Source organism: Theropithecus gelada, unplaced genomic scaffold (assembly GCF_003255815.1).
Source record: "Theropithecus gelada isolate Dixy unplaced genomic scaffold, Tgel_1.0 HiC_scaffold_15987, whole genome shotgun sequence".
NCBI classification, from domain to species: Eukaryota; Metazoa; Chordata; class Mammalia; order Primates; family Cercopithecidae; genus Theropithecus; species Theropithecus gelada.
This window is the reverse complement of record NW_020257754.1, coordinates 732,041-754,299: the sequence shown is the minus strand read 5'-3', so window position 1 is coordinate 754,299 and position 22,259 is coordinate 732,041. Positions and strand designations below refer to the sequence as shown.

General features: G+C 42.3%; 1 protein-coding gene across 1 annotated transcript in view; it reads left to right on the top strand.

The window, feature by feature from the left end:
- LOC112617269 (prickle-like protein 1) overlaps nt 1-22,259 on the top strand; it is a 126,112-nt gene that overhangs the window by 81,627 nt on the left and 22,226 nt on the right. The gene's annotated exons all lie outside the window — the stretch shown is intronic.

Sequence of the window (22,259 nt, the reverse complement as noted above, 5' to 3'; positions counted from 1 at the left end):
ACATACAAATCCAGATCCATCTACCCACATAGATACATGGCCAAGGGGTGGACCCTTTGCAGTCATAATGGATCCTAACCCCAGAACTGTGAAGTGGCTGTGTTTTTGGTTTTTTGTTTTTGTTTTTGTTTTTTGTTTTTTTGAGATGGAGTCCCACTCTGTCGCCCAGGCTGGAGTGCAGTGGTGCAGTCTAGGCTGACTGCAACCTCCACCTCCTGGGTTCAAGCAATTCTCCTGCCTCAGTCTCTGAGTAGCTGGGTCTACAAGTGCCTGCCACCACGCCCAGCTAATTTTTGTATTTTTAGTAGAGACCGGGTTTCATCATGTTGGTCAGGCTGGTCTCAAACTCCTGACCTGGTGATCCACCCGCCTCAGCCTCCCAAAGTGCTGGATTACAGGCATAAGCGACTGTGCCCAGCCAAGTGACCATGTTTTAACCTTACAGAACGATGAGCCGTAAAGTCCTGTCTGTCTGCAAAGAGAGAAAAATAAAGTGTTAAACCAGAAATTAGCAGAGACAGGAATGGAGAAAGAATGCTGTCTAAATGTCTGGGGGTTTTCCATTTCTGAATTACAGCCATTTTCTGAAGCTCAGCTGCATTCCTGCCCTTGTGTTAGCCTGAGACACCTCTGTATCCTTCCAATGAATTATTGCCCCTCACCCTTTTCCCCCTAAGTTACTTTGGTTTCTGTTACTTACAACCACAGAACCCTAATACAAATCTCATTCAGCAGTTTCAACAAGATTCATTTTACATCAACAGTAGCTCCCTCATACACCTACTAAGCTTGGGTGCTGAAAAAGGAGAGAAGCAACACATCTGTAGAGTCAGTTCCAGAAGAACACTAGTTCTGTGCAGAGTTTTCTGCCCGCTAAATGTGCTTTTTGGAGGCAGGTATTCTTTGATTCCCCAGTCGGAGTGTTTTCCTTGAAGTCACTTGAATTATAACTAAGCAGTTTCCCTGTACTCTGCCCACCAAATATTCCTGAATAAGAAGTTTCCTTTCTTGGCACCATGCCCAGGACTCACATTCAGGAGTGATGCCTCTGAGCCTTTCCTGGCCTCTATTTTCAGAAATCTGCAATCAGCTGCTAACATCCCCTGCTTGTTACAGGTCCTCACATTTTATGATACAGACTTTTCCTCAGACCTCGCTTTTCTTCCTATCTCATTTTCCTCCTTTTTAAAATAAACCATCCACAGAGTTGATATTCTGGTGTCACATATTTATTATTTATCGTTTAGAACTTCTAAAATCCACATATGATTTTTGTGAAGAAGTGGGTTTTTGATTCTGTTTTTTTGCCACAGACCTAGAATTTAAGCTAAAGTTGGTCTCAAACCTCTTTTTCCCAAGAATTCCCTTTGTTACTTAATTAAATCATCAGAACCCGCTTTTTGAATTATAGGCAGATTCACGATGGGAGGACCCTGGGAGGAATTTGGGAGGTTACAGGAACCTCAGGTATGACCTAGCACTCATCCCTTTATTAAGTGAGTTGGAAAAGGTATAAAGAAGGTGAGGAGGTAAATCAGATTCCTAGAGCTGAGAATTACCCCAACGGCTAGGGATATTCGTATATGAATTATTTTTGTGCGTTCACCCTTCTATGACTATAAGACTCAGAAGAGAAATCAGCTTTCTTAATTGTTACTTTCCTTAGAACAAGTATTTCCTTAGAACAAGTATTGAACAAGTATTCCTTGAACAAGTATTGAAGTCAGTGGCTCTTAATTGTTTGTTTTGTGTGTGTATGTTACACTGAAGAGCTCAAATATTCCATCTCTCATAATCATTCTGTAAGGTCTGTGTCTTTTTCTCAGTAGTTACTTTAGTTAAGATTTGTATTGTGATAGTCTATTTTGGGAAAATTCCAGGGATTTTAGTGTGTCTTAGTTTCTTTACTACCCAGCACTGCAAAGAATCTATCCCCTTGTGTAAAATGAGTGTGAGGGAAGTCTGAACATGCTCATCCCAGGTGGGAGTAACTAAGCCCAGGACTTTACTAGATAAGTAACAGGTGTGAAGTGTTGTCAAAAGGCTCTTCTCTTTGACAGCTGAATTGAGCCATAAAATTTTTAAATAATTTATGCAAGTCTGCGGGAGCCCAGATATAGATTGTTAATCCAAGGCTCAGAATGCATGAGTGTTGATTTCACAGTGAAATGCTTAAAAGTTAATTTTTGTATTGTGTCTCTTATCTTTGGCCTAGGTGAAAATATGCAGATTGCCCCACAAGTCCAAATTAATTTAGTAAACTATTACCCATGGACTTAACATGTTCTGTTTGCTCTTAAGTAGAATCAGAGTTTATCGTAATCATATGTTTCCGTTTACATTTTAAAATATTATGAGATGGCCAAAATCAGGGTTAAGAAACCTTTAAAACATCTTTAATTTCAGCTTAACTGCAAGTTTGTGTACTCTTCTTGTAAGCTGGATTTTTCCTCCTCAAAAAGAGAAGCAAAGCAACATGTGGTTTGTTACATTCATTGTTCTTCTTAGCCTGTTTTGCATTAGGAGGTTATGGAAACCTAAAACTGAAAGCTCCATAAAGAAAAACCGTACAGGGAAGGAAAGAAATAGAGAAAAAAGACATCTGAGACTCGGCCCTTTTCCCGCATCTGCCCTGAAAATACATTCCAGTGTAAAATGTGCATCCTTGGTAGTTGAAAGTAGAAAGGAGAAGAGAATAAATATATATTTTTTTAAATCACACAAGCCAGACATGGTGGTTCATGCTTGTAATCCCAACACTTTGAGAGGCCAAGGCAGGAAGATTGCTTGAGCCTACAAGTTCAAGATCAGCCTGGGCAAGACAGTGAGACCTCTGTCTCTACAAAAAAATACAAAAATTAGCCGGGCATAGTGGTGTGTGCTTGTGGTCCCAGCCACTTGGGAGGCTGAGGTGGGAAGATTGTGTGAGCCCAGGAGTTTGTGGCTGCAGTGAGCTTTGATCATGCCACTGCACTCCAGCTTGGACAACAGAACAAGACCCTGTCTCAAAAAAAATAAAAAACAAATATATATATAGGTGTATATATATATATATATATATATATATATATATACCTATAAAGTACTTTAGTTAAGTAGGCCTTGTATTTCCCCTTTAAGAACTATCTAAAACATAAAACCATCAGAGAAAAAACACAAACAGAAAACTATAAATGTCCATTCATTCCAGGCCATTCTGTAAATTAACTGTCACACCTGTTGTCAGGCTTCTAGCAGTAGCATGGCAAAAGTCCCAGCCCACCTTCTTCGAACTGCTCCTAGCAATGTTGATGGCAACAGTGAGTATTTTCCTCACAAGCACAGAAAATTTGCAGTGCAGATAATGCACTAGCAGTTGTCTTGAATTATTTTTCCCCTTATAATTCCACTATTAATTAAATTTGTTATTATATAGCATGAGCATCATAATGCCTGGATGTTTCTGTTATAGGCTTTCAAGGATCCCAGATATTTATGTGTGTGATCATCATGTTTATTCTCCCTAAGAAATCTCGTAATTAGGCATGAGAAATAGAATGACAAGCATTTTTCTGTAGTAGATTTTAATTTGCCTGACTGTATGGGGGGAAAAAAGCCACTTCATGAAAGATCTTCATAGGAATCAGTTGCATGGTAGAGAAAGTCATTTTAAAGGTTACTGGAAAGGCAAGAAGATGATCATAAATGTTGCTTGGGTAGGAATTTGCTCTCCTCTTTTTTTTTTTTTTTTTTTTTTTTGAGACGGAGTCTCACTCTGTCACCAGGCTGGAGTGCAGTGGCATGATCTTGGCCCACTGCAACCTCCCCTTCCCGGGTTCAAGCGATTCTCCTGCCTCAGCCTCCTGAGTGGCTGGGACTACAGGCACCTGCCTCCGTGTCCAGCTAATTTTTGTATTATTAGTAGAGATGGGGTTTCACCATGTTGGCCAGGATGGTCTCAATCTCTTGACCTCATGATCCGCCTGCCTCATCCTCCCAAAGTGCTAGGATTACAAGCATGAGCCACCGCGCCCAGCCTTGCTCTCCTCTTTTATCGTTTGAGCGGTAGCTCCATTTGCAGAGATTGTCTAGCCATATCATTGGATTTTTCAAAAAACCTTTAGGCTGATCAGATCCTAAAAATGTGATATCATAAAATGATTTCCTAAGTCATACTTACAGTTTTCACTAAATCGCTCCCACCAAACACACTTTTCCAATAGGTAGAAGCATTTCAGAGATTTCCGGAATCTTGTTAGAATTTCTTGAAAGAAAAGCTGATAAGTTCAGAAATGGTTGACCGTGGAAATGTGATCTAGTCTATTATAAATGTAACAACGTACTCAGCAGTCTTCAATTGGAACTAGAGTTTGTGTTAAGTAAAAATGTTTGGTCTTCAGCAGGAAGTAGATTGTCTTTACAAGCCCAAGTGATACGAGTTCCAATAGTCTCCTATTATTTGAGCTCATCTGCAATAAATTTTTGTTTGGGGACATATTGTTAGAATTGCCCAGATATGCTGCCAGACAGAATATTAATTCTATTGCTTTTTTTTTTTTTTTTTTGCATTTGTTGAAACTGAAAGATTTTAGTTAAAAAAAAAAGAAGAGAAAAATAATGGAAAATGTATTATAGTCCTGTGAGTTGAGCTATAATCAATTTTGTCTGAAAAGTTTATTAATGGCTGCATTACTTCATTGCCTTCAGGATATCATGTGAGATACATTCAGTAGAATGCATTACACACAAACTAACAACTGAACCATGTTCATGGTCTCTTTTGTTCAGCACAATCTGCATTTAAATGGAAGAGGTGATGGTTGGGTTGCTGAACTCATCCAAGAGTGCTGTCTTTGACTAAGTGCTTAGTACATACTGATACTGGTAATGCCTAATAGGCAACAGAGCAACTATTATATAAATATCTTCAAATACAGGCTAGTTTTGTTGTATTTAGACAATAAAACGATTTTGTATCTGTAGAAATTAAGATGGTACAATGAACTGCTTCAGAAAGCTCAGGGTGTCATTTGTCTGATTATCTCCAGGGTTGGTGTGTGTTGGAGGGTCCATGTTTTTGCCTTTGTGCTGTATAACTCTTTGGTCCTAAAGGCCAGCAAAGCCAAAATATTGTCATTGAGCTCTCCTAAATGAGACTGACAATCACTGCTTCATTTCTGGCTCAAATAATATGGTATTAAAAATTTCTAGGCCATGGCTGGGCACAGTGGCTCGTGCCTGTAATCCCAGCCCTTCGGGAGGCCAAGGCAGGTGGATCACTTGAGGTCAGGAGTCCAAGACCAGCCTGGCCAACATGGTGAAACCTCATCTCTACTAAAAAAAAAAAAAAAAAAAGACTACAAAAATTAGCCAGGCATCGTGGCAGGCACCTGTAATTCCAGCTAGTTGGGAGACTGAAGCAGGAGAATCGCTTGAACCCGGAAGGCAGAGGTTGCAGTGAGCTGAGATCAGACCGCTGCACTCCAGCTTGGGCAACAGAGCAATACCCTGTCTCAAATAAATAAATTTCTAGGCCAGGCATGGTGGCTCATACCTATAATCCCAGCACTTTGGGAGGCTGTGGCGGGTGGATCACCTGAGGTCAGTAGTTCAAGACCAGCCTGGCCAACATGGTGAAACCTCGTCTCTACTAAAAATACAAAAATTAGCCGGGTGTGGTGACATGTGCCTATAGTCCCAGCTACTCAGGAGGCTGAGGTGGGAGAATCGCTTGAACCTGGGAGGCAGAGGCTACGGTCAGCCGAGATTGCACCACTGCACTCCAGCGTGGGCAACAGAACAAGACTCTGTCAAAAAAAAAAAAGAAAATCTAGATTTATTCTACTTACATTCTGGTGATGCTGCCAAGAGAAAAGCCAGGAAAAGCAAAGCATATTATTTTGCTACTTATAGGAAGCTCTGCTTTAGAGCATTGGCTTTGATGTCAGACCAGGGTTTGAATACAGGCTCCTTCCCAAATTACCTGATAACTTTATACAATTTATTTTACTTTTCTCTTTTGTAAAATGGGAAAATAAGATCCACCTTATTCGTTATAATGATTTTTTTAAAAAATGTACAGGATTTAGTACAATGCCTAGCATACTAGTACTCCGCAAGTTATAGCTGGTATAATAATGAGAGAGGTTCATTTGGCACTATTGTGTTCTTACTCGATCTATCACCAAAGATAAAGTGGTGACATCACACTGATTGTGAAAAATGACTCAGAATTCTAATACATACTCGAGTCCTCATTCTGTTAGTTTTGGGACAAATGGAGAGTTCTGGAGCAGTGAGAGCTCAGTGTAGAAGCCCTTGGTCTAATGGGGCTTCAGGGAACATTTCCTGGACCCATCCTGAACAAAGTCTTGAAGTAAGAGTTGGGTTAACAAAAACGAGCAGTTAGATGGCTCCAAGTAGAAGAAACAGCAGAATGAAACATATGGTTGGAAACTACCAGTTCTACAGCCTGGAAGTGAGGTATGACCAATGATGGAGACAGAGCTGGAGGATCAGTAGGGACTGGAAATGGAGGGGCTTCTTTGCGAAGAGTCTTAATTTTATCTCATGAAGGTTTTGGAAAAACTGAAGAAGGGATTTTTTTTGAAATTTAAATAGAGATAAGGTTTCATCCTGTTGCCCAGGCTGGTCTCGATCTCCTGGGCTCAAACAATCCTCCCACCTTGGCCTCCGAAAGCACTGGAATTACAGGCGTGAGCCACCATGCCCGGCCCACAGAAGGGATTTTAAAAGAAAATGAGACCAAGCACAGTGGCTCACGCCTGTAATCAATCGCAACACTTTGGGGTACCAAGGTGGGAGGATGGCTTGAGGCTAGGAATTCGATACCAGGCTAGGCAACATGGTGAAACCCCATCTCCACTAAAAACACAAAAAATTAGCCAGGGTGGTGACACACACCTATAGTCCCAGCTACTCAGCAGAGCTGGGATGGGAGGATCACTTTAGCTTGGGAGGTCGAGGCTGCAGTGAGCCATGATCGCACCACTGCATTCTAGCCTGGGTGACAGAGCAAGACCCTGTCTCAAAAAAAAAGAGAGAGGGAGAGAGAGAAAAAAAAAAAAGAAAGAAAGTGAGACTAGGCATAGAGGCTCACACCCGTAATCCCAACACTTTGGGAGGCTGATGTGAGAGGATTGCTTGAGGCTAAGAGTTAAGAGTTCAAGACAAGCCTGAACAACATAGTGAGACCCATCTCTATTAGAAATAAATAAGTAATAATTTTTTAAAAGAGAATGGCATCATTAGATTTGTGGTGGCCAGTGAAGAATGAACATAGGGATGGGCAGACGTGAGAGAGTGAGTTAGGCTGTGGTCGTATCCAGACTGGGGAAATGGGCAGGCAGCAGCCATAGGGGTAGGGAGGAAAGATACCAGCATGCTTCATTTTACTGCACACCACTGTATCATGCTTCACAGATACTGTGTTGTGGCAATCCCGTGTCAAGCAAGTCTACCAGCACCATTTATTCCAACACTGTGTGCTCACTTCGTGTCTCTGTGTCACATTTTGGTAATTCTAGCAATATTTCAAGCTGCTTCATTATTTTTATATCTGTGATAGTGATCTGTGATCAGTGATCTTTGATGTTACTATTTTAATTGTTTTGGGGCACCATGAACTGTGCCCGTATAAGAATATAAGATAGGTAAATTTAATTGATAATTTTTTTTTTTTTTTTGAGACGGAGTCTTGCTCTGTTGCCCAGCCTGGAGTGCAGTGGCCGGATCTCAGCTCACTGCAAGCTCCGTCTCCCAGGTTCACACCATTCTCCTGCCTCAGCCTCTCAAGTAGCTGGGACTACAGGCTCCCGCCACCACACCCGGCTAATTTTGTTTTTGTATTTTTAGTAGAGATGGGGTTTCACCGTGTTAACCAGGATGGTCTCGATCTCCTGACCTTGTGATCTGCCTGCCTCAGCCTCCTAAAGTGCTGGGATTACAGGTGTGAGCCACCGCGCCCGGCCATCGATAAATGTTTTGTGTCTGACTACTCTCCCAGATGGACTTTCCCTCATCTTTCTTCTCCTCCTTGGCTTTCCCTATCCCCTGAGATACAGCAATATTGCAGTTAGACCAATTAATATCCCCACAGTGGCCTGTGTGTTCAGGTGAAAGGAAGAGGCACACATCTCTCACTTTCAATCAAAAGCTGGATATGATTAAGCTTAGTGAGTAAGGCATGTTAAAAGCTGAGAGAGGGCAAAAGCTAGGCCTCTTGTGCCAAACCAGCTAGCCAAGTTGTGACTGCAAAGGAATAGTTACTGAAGGTAATTAAAAGTGCTAATCCAGTGAACATGAATTATAAGAAAGTGAAACAGACTTATTGCTGATAGAAAGTTTTAATGGTCTGGATAGAAGATCAAACCAGCCACAACTTTCCCCTAAGTGAAAGCCTAATCCAGAGCAACGCCCTCTCTTCCATTCTATGAAGGCTGAGAGAGGTGAGGAAGCTACAGGAGAAAAGTTTGAAGCTAGCACAGGTTGGTTCTTGAGGTTTCAGGAAAGAAGCCGTCTCTCTAACATAAAAGTACAAGGTGAAGTAGCAAGTGCTGATGGAGAAGCTGCAGCAAGTTATCTGGAAGATCCAGCTAAGATCACTGATGAAGGTCGCTACACTAAACAACAGACTTTCAATGCAGTTGAATTCCTATATTGGAAGACGATGCCATCTAGGATTTTCATAGTGTGAGAGAAGTCAATGCCTCACTTCCAAGCTTTGACAGACAGGCTGACTCTCTAGTTAGGAGCTGATGCAGCTGGTGACTTGAAGTTAAAGCCATTGCTCACTGACCATTCAAAAAACTCTAGGGCGCTTAAGAGTTATGCTAAATCTACTCTGTGCTCTGTAAATGGAGCAACATCCATATGGCTTCTGGATAACAGCACATTTGTTTATAGCATGGTTTACTATTTTAAGCCCAATGTTGAGAACTGCTATTCAGAAAAAAAAGATTTCTTTAAAAATATCACTGCTCATTGACGAGGCACCTGGTCACCCAGGAGCTCTGCTGGAGATGCACAAGATTAATGTTACTTTCATGCTTGCGAACACAACATCCATTCTGCAGCTTGTGAATCATGGAGTAGTTTCATCTTTCAAGTCTTATTTTAAAAATACGTTTCTTAAGGCTATAACTGCCATAGATAATGATTCCTCTGGTGATCTGGGCAAAGTACATTGAAAACTTTCTGCAAAAGGACTTAGCATTCCAGATGCCATTAAGAACATTCATGATTCGCAGGAGGATGTGGAAATATCAACATTTTGAAGAAGTTTATTTCAACCTTCATGGAAGACTTTGAGCAGTTCAAGACTTCAGTGGGGCTGGGCACGGTGGCTCACGGCTGTAATTCCAGCACTTTCGGAGGCCGAGGCGGGTGGACTGCCTGAGCTCAGGAGTTCGTGACCAATCTGGGCAACATGGTGAAACCCCGTCTCTACTAAAATACAAAAAAAAAATTAGCTGGGCCTGGTGGCACGTGCCTGTAGTCTAGCTACTCAGGAGGCTAAGGCAGGAGAATCACTTGAACCTGGGAGGCGGAGGTTGCAGTGAGCCAAGATTACACCACTACACCCAGCCTGGTGACAGAGCAAGACTCTAAAAAACCAAAAACTCTTCAGTGCAGGATGTAACTGCAGAAATATCAAGAGAACTGGAATTAGAAGTAGAAGCCAGGTAAGGTGACTTACACCTGTAATTTCAGCTGCTTGTGAGGCTGAGGTGAGAGGCTTAGGCCAGGAGTTTGAGACCAGCCTGGGCAACATAGTGAGGTGACATCTCTCTCGCTCGCTCGCTCTCTTTTTTTCTTTCTTTTTTTTTTGAGACAAGGTCTGGCTTTATCACCCAAGCTGAAGTATGTGGTGGCTCAATCTCAGTGACCTCTGTCTCCCAGGCTCAAGTGATCCTCCTGTCTCAGCCTCCCAAGTAGCTGGGACTGTAGATGCGCACAACCACTCCTGGCTAATTTTTGTTTTGCTTGTTTTCTTTTTTTGTTTTGTTTTGTTTTTTGTAGAGATGGGGTTTCACTGTGTTGCCCAGGCTGGTCTCGAACTCCTGAACTCAAGTAATCCACCCACCTTAACTTCCCAAAGTGCTGGGATTACAGATATGAGTGACCACGCCAAGGCCCCATCTCTTAAAAAATATTTTTAAATTAGCCAGGCATGGAGCACATGCCTATAGTCCTAGCTACTCGGGAGGCTGATGCAGGAAGATTGCTTGAGCCCAGGAGTTCAAGGTTGCCCTGAGTTATGGTGGCACTACTGCACTCTAGCCATGGTGAGAGCAAAATCCTGTCTTAAAAATAAATAAATAAATAAATAAATAAATAAATAAATAAATAAATAAAGTAAACCTGAAGATGTGACTGAATTGCTGCAATCTCACAATCACATTTTATCAGATGAGCAATTGCTTTTTTTTTTTTTTTTTTTTTTTTTTTAGAGACACAGTCTCACTCTGTCACCCAGGCTGGAGTGCAGTGGCATGATCTCTGCTCACTGCAACATATGCCTCCCAGGTTCAAGAGATTCTCCTGCCTCAGCCTCCCAAGTAGCTGGGACTACAGGTGGGCGCTACCATGCCTGGCTAATTTTTGTATTTTTAGTAGAGACAGGGTTTCACCATGTTGGCCAGGCTAGTCTCAAACTCCTGACTTCAAGTGATCCACCCATCTTGGCCTCCCAAAGTGCTGGGATTACAGGTTTCAGTCACTGCACCGGGCCTGAGGAATTGCTTCTTAGAAATGAGCAAAGAAGGTGGTTTCTTGATGGAATCTACTCCTGGTGAAGATGCTGTGAACATTGTTGAAATGACAACAGAGGATTTAGAATATTACATAAAGTTAGTTGATAAAGCAGCAACAGAGTTTGAGAGGATTGACTCCAATTTTGAAAGAAATTCTACTGTGGGTAAAATGCTACCAAACAGCATCACATGCTACAGAGAAATCTTTTGTGAAAGGAAGAGTCAATTGATGCAGCAAACTTCATTGTTTCCTTATTATAAGAAATTGTTGTGGGGACATGGACGCAGCTGGAAACCATCATTCTCAGCAAACTATCGCAAGAACAGAAAACCGAACACCGCATGTTCTCACTCATAGGTGGGAATTGAACAATGAGAACACTTGGACACAGGAAGGGGAACATCACACACCAGGGCCTGTTGTGGGGTGGGGGGAGTGCAGAAGAATAGCATTAGGAGATATACCTAATGTAAATGATGAGTTAATGGGTGCAGTACACCAACATGGCACATGTATACATATGTAACAAACCTGCACATTGTGCACATGTACCCTAGAACATAAAGTATAATTTTAAAAAAATTTTAAAAAAGACATTGTCACAGTCATCCCAACCTTTACCAACTACCATCCTGATCACTCAACAGCCACCAACATTGAGATAAAACCCTCCACCAGCAAAAAGATTACTGAAGGCTCAGATGATCGTTAGCATTTTTTAGCAATAAGGTATTTTTAATTAATTAAGGTAGGTACTTTTTTTTAGACATTGTGCTATTGCACCCTCGGTAGACTATAGTGTAAACATAACTTTTATATGCATTGGAAAATTAAAATACTTACTTTATTGCAGTGGCCTGGAAGTGAACTCACAATATCTCTGAAGTATGCCTGTACAGAGTCAATAGATAATTTATTTTTCTCTTCTCTTCTCTTCTTCTCTCTTCTCTTCTCTTCCTTTCTTTTCTTTTCTTTTCTTTTCTTTCTTTTCTTTCTGACACAGTCTTGCTCTGTTGCCCAGGCTGGAGTACAGTGGTGCAATCAGAGCTCACAGCAGCCTCTAACTCCTGGGCTCACATGATTCTCCCACCTCAGCCTCCTGGGTAGCTGGGACTATAGGTGCATGCCACAGTGCCTAGTGGGAAACAATTTAAAAGATAGAAAGATCTAATATATAACTGAATGAAGATAGGCAAGAAGGAGAGTATCCTGAGTAAAGGAGGCACCTGTGATGACTGTGATGACTGGGTTTCTAGGTTACTCAGAGTATTAGTGCTCTCATAAACACACTGGGAATAGAAGAGGAAGGAGGATATTTGTTTGGAGGGAGGTGGATAATGTGATTTAGAAATTCAGGCTTTCTAAAGAGATTTCAAGTGAGCCAATTAGTTTGAATTTCTATCAGATCTTTTTTTTCTGGTTACCCATTGTCATATCAGATCTTATAAGCCAAAAAGAGCAAATGACCTAAACAATAAATTTGATTTTTTATTTTGAATTTTTATGGGTACATAGAAGGGGTATATATTTATGGGGTACATGAGATATTTTGATACAGGTTTGCAATGCATAGTAATCATATCATGAAGAGTGGGGTGTCCATCACCTCAAGCATTTATCCTTTGTGTTACAAAAAATTCAGTTACACTTTTTTAGTTATTTTTAAATGTACAAGTATTACTGACTATAGTTACCCTGTTGTGCTATGAAATAGTAGGTCTCATTCATTCTTCCTAACTATTGAGAGTTCTTTAAATATTCAAACTGGAACATTGAAACTCTAATGAGTTGACCCATTTTTAAAAATCCAAATAAAATTTTTAAAAAAACAGAATAAATGGACTGATAATTAAGACTTAGTATGTGCAAGATTCTGAGTCAAGTTCTGTGGAGGATAAAATATGAACAAGACAGTCATTCACCATTCCACAAGTATCTATTGAGAATCCCCTAGATGCCAGGCAAAGTATCTGCTGTATCTAATGTACCAGGCCAGAGTATCTCAGCACTTTGGATATATCATTAAACAAAACAGACAAGATTCTCTTCCCTAGTCCCTCTATAATCCAGTGCAAACTCAAAGTTGAAGAGAGTAAAGCTCTCCAAACATAAAGGAGAAAATAAATATTAAAAGTAACTTGGACCAAAAGACAGTTACTTACTAGAGCTATGTGTGATTCAAGATCAGCAGAACAATTTGAATTCCAAATCTTGGCCCTGGTGCAGTCTAATTAAAGCTTGTAAACCAGTCTTCACTACAAAATCACCTCCTTTTAATTCCTACAGTTGCAGAAAGGGTCTTGGGATCTCAGATAAGATAAAGAAATGTTATGGAAAGCTTTGCTGGCTGTTTTCTTCTTCCAGGAGGCTTCTGGCTGCTTAAAATAATTCTTTACTGACACCTCTCTAAGAACACCTTGGTTAGTTATAGCACATGGTAACAGTGTTAAAAGCTGGCATACCCAGATTTTCCCTTGTGGAGAACCAACCATCCTAGTTGGTGGAGAGTTTAAATATCAAAAGAAAATACCTGGTGAGCAAAATAGTTTTGAGCACGTAGTTCATGAAACAAAGCAGCAAATATTCTATAATTTTACAATTTAGCTGGCTGTAGTGGATCACGCCTGTAATCACAGCTACTTGAGAGGCTGAGATGCGAGGATCACTTGAGCCTGGGAGGCAGAGTCTCCTGTGAGCTATGATTGTACCACTGCACTCCAGCCTAGGTGACAGAGCAAGACCCTGTCTCTAAATAATTATTATTTTTTTTAATTTAAGATGGAACAGGCAGGGTGCAGTGGCTCATGCCTGTAATCCCAGCATTTTGGGAGGCGGAGGCAGGCAGATCATGAGGTCAGGAGTTTGAGACCAGCCTGACCAACATGGTGAAACACCGTCTCTACTAAAAAATACAAAAAATTAGCCAGGCGTGGTGGTGGGCACCTGTAATCCCAGCTGCTCAAGAGGCTGAGGCAGGAGAATCGCTTGAACCTGGGAAGGGGAGGTTGCAGTGAGCCGAGATCATGCCATTGCACTCCAGCCTGGGTAATAAGATTGAAACTCCGGCTCAAAAAAAAAAAAGATGGAGCAGTATCTATTATTTCAAAGTTGTGTATAAAACCCTAACTACTAGATTGCACACCCCCATTTAACATCCTGCTTTCCAATGGCATTTTGATCTCTGCAGTAGGTGTTAGTTGGGTAGTTCTTCCACATGGATTACATTTCAACCTAAAAATCATGTGCCTACTTCTTTTATAATGATAGGCCCCTGAGCTCTTTTAATTTTTTTATTTTTTAATTTTTCGAGACAGAGTTTCTCTCTTGTCACCCAGACTGGAGCGCAATGTTGTGATCTTGGCTCACTGCAACCTCCGCCTCCCAGGTTCAAGGGATTCTCCTGACTCAGCCTCCTGAGTAGCTGGGATTACAGGCACCCGCCACCATGCCCAGCTAGTTTTTGTATTTTTAGTAGAAATGGGGTTTCACCATGTTGGCCAGGCTGGTCTTGAACTCCTGACCTCAGGTGATCCGCCCACCTCAGCCTCCCAAAGTGCTGGGATTACAGGCGTGAGCTACCGCGCCCAGCCACTGAGCTTTTCAATATTACATGTGAATAGTGTAATATTTTTAAATACTCTATTTTAAAGGTGAATATCAACAGGAAGATAAAGTTTGAGCTTAGAAGCCCGGCACAATGGCTCATGCCTATAATCCCAGCACTTTGGGAGGCTGAGGCGGGCAGATCACCTGAGGTCAGGAGTTTGAGACCAAAATAGCCTGGCCAACATGGTGAAACCCTGTCTTTCCCAAAAATTAGCCAGACATGGTGGTGCATACCTGTAATCCCAGCTACTTAGGAGGCTGAGACAAGAGAATTGCCTGAACCTGCAGGTGGAGGTTGTAGTGAGGCGCGATCACAACATTGCACTCCAGCCTAAGTGACAGAGTAAGACTATGTCTTAAAAAAATAAAAAATAAAAAAATAAGTTTGAGCTTAGAAATATGAGTCCTTCAGGTTACTGTGTCTTCCATGAGCAGCGAAAAAAAAAATGGCAATTCCAAGTGAGAGCTTACATTGGGGCTAAACTGTTGGTTGTCTTTCAAGTAAACCATGGAAATCCTGACTCATTTACGAATGTCTGGGTCCCTCCTGCTACCCCTTCCACTGCCCCTACGCATGCTGTACACACCAAGCAGCCACAAGTCCAGTTTATCCACCCTGAGAAATCACGCCCTCCGACACACTATCTTCTCTCCCCTTGACTACTGGGGCAGCTTCAAGACTCTTCCCATCTGGTTTCTCTGCAGTTTTCTCCACCCTTCCTCTAATTAGGGCATAAATACAATTGTGTCACTCTTCTCTGCTTAAGCTTCTGTGGCTCCCCACTACTCCTAGGATAACTTGGCATCCTTCTGCTGGCTTATGCAGCCATTCACAGCCTGGGCCTGCTGCCTTTGGGCAGTCTCCAGCCTCTCCCCTCTGTGTTCCAGCTCTTTTGGTCCTCAAATTTTGACCGGCTCAGCCTGTACTAGGCCCCCTTCTCTATCCCAAACCCATTCCGTTCACCACTCTGATCAACTACTTTTAGTCCTTAAAAATGCAGCTCAAATGTCACCCCAACTTCATGGTTCCTGAATCTTCACTTCTTACCAGAATCGATGTATCAATACTTCCTCTTATTCCTATGTTAGAATTTAACCACACCTCAAATATTCCTATAATCACCATGTATCATGGTTTGTTCTGTAGGTCAGAAAATTAGACCAGTCATTTATTTTCCTCACTTTTTTGTGTATTTTTCTCTCTTCTTTTTGGAATAAATCAAGATATAGAATATGGATTTAGAATGCGAAGTCTCTAGGTCAAGGGAAAGGTCTAGGTCGAACAGTGGTGCCCTTCAACAAGTAATACCCTGCATCTCAACCAAAGAGTCTACCAGTGAATCCATAGATGGATGCATGAGGGATCAGACAGCCCCTGCCCCACTATGTCTGGCTCTGTGGAAATGTGGGACTGGTGACACCCTCCTTCTCACAGTATCATAAGCAAATGCAGCAGAGAGTCCACTCTTGAAGCTTGTGACTGGAAGGAAGAAAGCATAGAGAGGAAGTATGCATTCATGTATCTTCTCATACCAACTAATACTTAAATTTGGATTTTTTTTTTTTTTTTTTGAGAGAAGTCTCACTCTTAAACCCTAGGTTTGAGTGCAATGGCTTGATCTCGGCTCACTGCAACCTCTGCCTCCCGGGTTCAAACCATTCTCCTGCCTCTGCCTCCCAAGTAGCTGGGATTAAGTCACCTGCCACCATGCCCAGCTAATTTTTATATATTTTAGTACAAATGGGGTTTCACCATGTTGGCCAGTCTGGTTTTGAACTCCTGACCTCAAGTGATCTGCCCACCTCGGCCTCCCAAAGTGCTGGGATTACAGGTGTGAGCCACTGCACCCAGCCTTAAATTCGGAATGTTAGTTTCTGCTTTCAAACTTTTCTTCCATATATTAATATTGTAGTATATTTTCTTTATTGTTTCTTCAACAATTTACAAAATTTTACATGAACATTATAAAATGAGGCTGGGCATGGTGGCTCATGCCTATAATCTTAGTACTTTGGGAGGCTGAGGCAGGTGGATTGCTTGAGCTCAGGAGTTCGAGACCAACCTGGGCAACATGATGAAACCCCATCTCTACAAAAAAAAAAAAAAATGCAAAACTTAGCTTGGGGTGGTGGTGTGCACCTATAATCCCAGCTACCAAGGAGGTTGAGGTTGCAGTGGGCCGAGATCGTGCCCTTGCACTCTAGCGTGGGTGACAGAGCCAGACCCTGTCTCAAATAAATAAATATTTATAGGGTCTGGTGATAGCTCCAGACCCTATCTCAAATAGACAGATACAGCCAGGCACAGTGGCTCACGCCTGTAATCCCAACACTTTGGGAGGCCGAGGCAGGCAGATCACCTGAGGTCAGGAGTTCGAGACCAGCCTGAACAACGTGGAGAAACCCCATCTCTACTAAAAATACAAAATTAGCCGGGTGTGGTTGCGCACGCCTGTAATCCCAGCTACTCAGGAGGCTGAGGCAGGAGAATCACTTGACCCTGGGAGGCGGAGGTTGTGGTGTGCCAAGATTGTGCCATTGCACTCCAGCCTGGACAACAAGAGAGAAAGTCTTGTCAAAAAAAAAAAAAAAAAGATAAGTTGATAGAGAAAATGTTTATATATAATGTGAAAATATAAAAATTCATTTATTTTATCAATATAATTTTTAAATGATAATTTCCTATAACCTGCCCTCCCCTGGAAACCATACTACTGGTGTGATATTTATAGTATCTAAATAATTTTGTAATGTATATGTCAGCTTACCAAATATTACTTACAACAATATGATCATACTATATACTGGGGTTTGCAATTTAATAAATGTTAGATATGTTGCCATGGTACGGCACTCTCAATATTTATTGGAAGATTTTGTCTTAGTTTCTTAACTTTTTGATAGTTTTTCAGTAGTGAAATTTAAGAGTGTATCAAACCACAGACAGACAGGAGAGGAGTTGAGAGGGTTGCAGAGCCTAAGGTCAGAACCTGAAGTTACTTACTCAGTTAAGCTGAATGCCAGTTTAATTATCTGTTCATGAAAAGTAACAAACATTTCCTGGGGTAGGGGAAGGAGTATTTCAGAATAGTTAGTAAGGGGTAGGGTGGGCAAAGATGGCCGTATGTCTTCAGTAGTAGATAACAACCCTGAACAAGGTCAATGAATGGACCTGGTCCTATATACTCCCTCACAACTTGGGCTGTGGACTCCAGACAGCACAGCTGTAAACACCTATCTGGTATTAGTGTCATAACCAGCTATTGAGTCTTTAGAGACCCACAAAATACTAGAACTGGTGGAGCTTCTGGGAGCATCTAGTTAGAGAGGGAGGTGCCCTGGGGGCTGCCTTGGAAGAGCAGCGGTGAGGAGAGTTGTAGGAGGGTGTCAGGAGGAAGCCAGTCCAGAACTTCAATAAAGCAGTGACACTTCCATCTGTTTCTCTATCGAGATGTTCATTTCATGTTATTTATTTATTTTTTGGAGACAGGGTATCACTCTGTCACCCTAGGCTGGAGTACAGTGGCATGATCTCACTGCAACCTCTGCCTCCTGGGTTCAAGCAATTCTTATGCCTCAGCCTCCCAAGTAGCTGGGACTACAGGCACCCGCCACCATGCCCAGCTAAGTTTTGTATAGTAGAGATGGGGCTTCATCATGCTGGCCAGGCTGGTCTTGAAGTCCTGACCTCAAGTCATCCACCGGCCTTGGCCTCCCAAAGTGCTGGGATTATAGGTGTGGGCCACTACACCTGGCTGATTTTTTATTTTAGTTGGAAAATGGATTGTGTTCTCTCCTCAAAAGTTCTAAACATTGACCTAATCCAAACTCCAGCATTTTTAGAGATGAAAAAAACAATACCTTAGAGAAGTGATTCCTCCCATTGTCACAGATTTAGTAATTGACAGATAATAGACATTTAAGTCTCCTAACTTCAAACCCAGTGCATCAGGGTACTGTGAAGGGGGAGTTTACCTCCCTCACAAAGGAGGGTCAGGGAGGGGATGGGTACCTTGGATTATTGGAGTAGTAAACCTAAAGAGGGATTGGGTGTAGGAAACGTTAAAGAACCAGTGCTCTCTAATCACATTGCTTTAAATATAATCAAAGGAGAAAGAGTAATTGGAGACCTTGGGAAACTGCAACCTATTATAAAACTTTATAATGCCTGTTAGCCCTAAGAAGAGCTTGGCATCTGCCTTGGGGCCCTTCCCTAGGGATGCTACAGACCCAGGTAATGGTAAGTAGAATTTGCAAATGTTCAGTGACCCACCAGGGTTTAATGACCAATCCGGGATACAACAGAAATGTTTAAAATTGACAAGAAAGTAACACATTTGGCATAAACTTTCAGTGGCAACAAATTTGGAAAGAAACAAAGAATCGTTACAGTGATTCCTTTGGATATCAGTTTCTTCATCTGGGTAAGATGGAGGATCCCAAGGGTTTTGTGAACTCTACATTCATATGAGTGATTTTGTGATTCTTTTAGGTACCTATCTACATAGTCAGAACAACCAAACTGATGTTCTGGAATATGCTCGCTTTGAAAACTAGAACTGTCACCCTATTTAATACTACATCTGCCAACTGCCCCTCAAATTTAGGTCAGATGTCATTTGTGATTATCAGAGCTTTTGATGTCTCTTTTCTATGAAGAAACCTGAAAGACATCTAATCATTTAAATACATTCTTCCTAGATTGCTGGCACTTACAGTAGTTACAAATCCTTTCAAATGTCTGAGACCAAGAGCAACTAACTCTTACCCTTAAAACTAAAAAGGAGGTCTGTTTACAAGGGAAACAATGAAGGCAAGGAGCAGACAAGACCTCAAGGTCACTATATACACAACACGGAAGAACCAAGGATTAGCGCCAAAGTTGACTTATACTGTGTCCTTTATCTCTTTCTACCAGACCCAATGCAGCTGGCTGACATTTGACAAACAAAATGCTGCCTCTTTCTCTGCCCTTGGCATATTTCTGATTTTCTATTATCTTCTCCTCCATTAGGACATTGTAATTCAGCTTGACTTTAGATTAGAAACAGAGTTACTTGTACAGGTATAGTATACTTTTGAGGGCCTGAGAAGAATATGTCTAAGAATCATTCATTCACTTAACTTATGTTTATGAAATTTGTCTGCTATGTGCCAGGCATCATTCTAGGTGCTGAGAATACAGTAGTGAGTCCCCAAAGTCCCCAACTTCTAGGAAAGGAGAAAGACAACGAACAATAAACAGACATGTAAATACCTGGCAATGCTAAGTGCTCTGCAGACAAATATTGCAAAGGGAGGGAGGGTGATATTTTAGTTAGGGAGTTGAAGGCCTCTCTGTAGAGATGACCTTAGAGCAAAGACCAGGATGGAGCAAGGGAACCAAGCCCTGTGAATTTTTGGGCTTCCTTTCTCAACTGGCCCCTAAAGTGTGATCTGCAAGCATGAATATTCCACCTGGCTGAAACAAAAGGATGCTGGTTGGGGGCCTTGCTCTCCATTCTGCATAAGTTCACCCTTGACAAAAACAACCTCTTTCAGACCAGACTAAAGTCTGTTTCATTCAGATTGAACTCTTCGTAGAAAGCTTGCAACTGTCTGCACACTGCTTCATCACTAAAAAACACTTACAGTGGGTAACTGTGACAGTACCTGTTGAAAACATAACAAAACGTATTTACAAGTAACTGCCCTAGAGGAAGCACGTTTACAACGGCTGACATTTGACAGTGATAAGTGCCGCTGTAGTTTGTAGTTGGAAGTGTTTTGTGGCCTAATGGGTAGCTGTCCTTTAAAAGCTATTCCAAAAAGGGTCTGCCTGGCTTAATGCATTCACCTGCTGATACTCCCTTTATCATAATGACATGATATTTCAGGGTTTCATTTAAATCAGTAATTGATTGCACATTTCTCCTATAGGTAAGTAGTTGAAATCTTCCCTGAGGAAGCCCAAACAGAGTGAAGCAGGGAAAAGGAAATCTGACCTAGGTATTCATGGTTAATTTTACAGATCCACAGAGGAAAATGGTAACCTTTGAAGTCTTCCCACAAATCCCTAAACCCTAAGGCCAGAAGAGTTCTATATCAGAACGTTTTGGGAATCGTCTTCAAAACCGGAATCCATTTGGCCAATAAAGAGTCTTATTTGAATTACAGATTGTGTTGTCTGAATCAGTGTTTCCAAACTAGTCTACCAGCAGAGCCACAACTTTTCTGTTTCTGCCCCTTTTAAAAGAGTAACAAAAAAAAAAAAAAAAAAAGTCTTAGCTGCCTAACTTTGTAGCTGAGATAACAGAATTTGGTCACAGAGTGATTTACTTGACTGATCTATTTATGGCAACTTGTTTATGTATTTTTAAATCACGGTTACAATGAGCTATTGTTCACTTGTATGATGTAGAACCATATAGGTTGCAAATCACTCCCAAGGAATCCTGATGGCACAGGATTATTTTTTAGCTTAAAAAAAAAAAAAGATACCAAAGGAACTGGTGACCACTTTAAATTGCTTTTATTTACTGACATTTTACAAATTGATGAAGCTCTTAAATATTGCATTTTCCCTTCATTCTCTTGGTATTTCTCTCACCTTGTGATAAGGAGGCTATGGTAGAAACTAAAATTTGTAGTTCACAAGAGATTAGACCTCTACTGATGATTACTAATCTATCATTTTTTTTCTGGGCTTGCTTTGAGGGTATGTTTTGCTTCTCTTGATCCTTTCTGTAGACAACTGAAGCCCAGCTCCACTTTCTCTCAGTGTACCTACAAATAGCTCAGAAACAAGATTAGCTTCAGTATGGGACACTTCCTTGTGTTTGAATAATGATATTCACTTAACCTATTTGTAAAAACTCTCAATAGTGTACTTGAGTTAGTACTTCGCGTGACCTTGGCTCCTATTCTTTGCTGTTATTTACTGATAAAAATAAATCTCCTGCGCTATGCGGTAGGAATCACTACGAAATTCAGGGAAAGTCCTAAGAGGATTCATATGCTAATGAGCCCTTCCAAGTGAGAACTTGCTTAAATGTGCCATTTGCTGACATCATTGTTATGGGCAGAGTGGAGATGATTTCTTTAAGAGGTGGCCTTTCATATTCTCCCAGCGTTTCGTGGCCCGCGCGTGCACCTGCGGGAGGGGGAAGTTTACATAAGCGTCCTAGGGTATTTGCATCTTAGCGGCTTCACTCACTGGGCTCCGGAGAATGGAGCGGGCGGGCGGCGGTAGGTGCTCGAGCGGCGAGGCTGGCCAAGTGGGTGGGTAACTTTTCGAGGAATTGTGCGCGCAGGACCTCGTGGAGACCTGCCAGGGGCACGGTCAGCAGTGACAGTTCCTGGAAAGCGGGCGGCGGCGGGAGCAGGCTGGGCAGGCGCCGCCCGCGGGCGGGAGCGGGGAGCCGGGCCGGGCTGGGATCGCCAGTCGGGAGGCGGGAGGAGGGCGGGATCGGCAGGAAACGAAATGGTTACTTTTTTTTTTTTTTTTTTTCCCCCTACTGCGGGGTCTGATTACTTTTGAAGATCGCCGGCCCCAGGCGGGCTCCCGGCGCTGAGCGGAGACGAGTTTTTCTCCCCGCAGAGAAGGATCCTGGAAGGACGCAGAGCTAGGGCCTGGGGGATGCAGTGGCCTGGACGAGGCGACTCCAACCCGGGGGATCAGAGTCCGTCACGCCGGCAGGGACCGAAGGTCTCTGCGGAGCTGGAGGACGTTTTGTGGGATGCCTCACGGCTGCTGAGGGGCTGCCGCGGGTGAGGATCCCCGCGCTGCGCCGCCAGGGAGCTCGGCGGGGACCAGCCTGGGGGAAAGTGCGTCACGGTGGGGCGGGGGCGACCCCTCGCCCACCAGGTGGGGCCAGCGCCGGGACACGACCCGGGGGCACGGCCCGCTGCGAAGTAGT